We start from the raw sequence: 1,118 nt of genomic DNA, 5'->3' as shown, positions 1-1,118 counted from the left end.
AGGGGATAGGTCAGTCCAGGGAGGATGGACAGGTCAAGGGGGCGGGATGAGGTTGGTCGGTAGGAGATGGAGGTGCGGCTTGAGGTGGGAGGAGGGGATAGGTGGGAGGAAGACCAGGTTAGGGAGGCAGGGACGAGCTGGACTGGTTTTGGGATGCGCTGGGGGGAGGGGAGATTTTGAAACTTGTGAAATCCACATTGATACCATTGGGCTGCAGGGTTCCCAAGCGGAATATGAGTTGCTGTTCCTGCAACCTTCGGGTGGCATCGTTGTGGCACTGCAGGAGGCCCAGGATGGACATGTCGTCTGAGGAATGGGAGGGGGAGTTGAAATGGTTTGCGACTGGGAGGTGCAGTTGTCCTTAGAAGAGGCTTCGCAGTGGGGTTAAAATCGAATCATGTCAATGTGTGATTGTATGAAACAAGTCTTTAATTGTGTCTGTTGCTTGATTACCAAATGTTTCTGTTCGATTAAGAAAGAAGTAAACGGTGGCTTGTGTAAATTTCTTTATTTGCTTGTGAGATATGGGCATCGCTGGCTGAGCCAGCATTGATTTCCCAACCCTTGTTGCCCTTGTGAAGGTAGGGGTGAGCTGCCTTCTTAAACTGCAGCCAAAACTTGCCATTGTGTGCTAATATGCGTGATTCTGTGGTGGAAGTGATTTACAGGAGCTGCTTTTGCTGAAGATTGTCTCTGAGATGTTTTCTCCATTTTGTTCAAAATATTCAAGATGACATTGGGCAAGTAGATAAGATAGTGAAGAAGGCGCTTGGTATGCTTTGCTTTATTGGTTGGTGCATTGAGTATAGGAGTTGGGTGGTCATGTTGTGTCTGTACAGGACAATAGTTAGGCCACTTTCGGAATACTGTGTGCAATTCTGGTCTCGCTGCTATAGGAAGGACATTGTGAAACTTGAAAGGATTCAGAAAAGATTTACAAGGATGTTACCAGAATTGGAGGGTTTGAGCTATAGGGAGAGGCTGAATAGGCTGGGGCTATTTTCCCTGGAGCGTCGGAGGCTGAGGGGTGATCTTCTAGAGGTTTATAAAATCATGAGGGGCATGGATAGAGTGAATAGACAAGATCTTTACCCCAGGGTGAGGGAGTCCAAAACCAG

Source organism: Rhincodon typus, unplaced genomic scaffold (genome assembly GCF_021869965.1).
Source record: "Rhincodon typus isolate 14 unplaced genomic scaffold, sRhiTyp1.1 hic_rhity00003297, whole genome shotgun sequence".
Taxonomy (NCBI): domain Eukaryota; kingdom Metazoa; phylum Chordata; class Chondrichthyes; order Orectolobiformes; family Rhincodontidae; genus Rhincodon; species Rhincodon typus.
Note: the sequence above shows the minus strand (reverse complement) of the source record.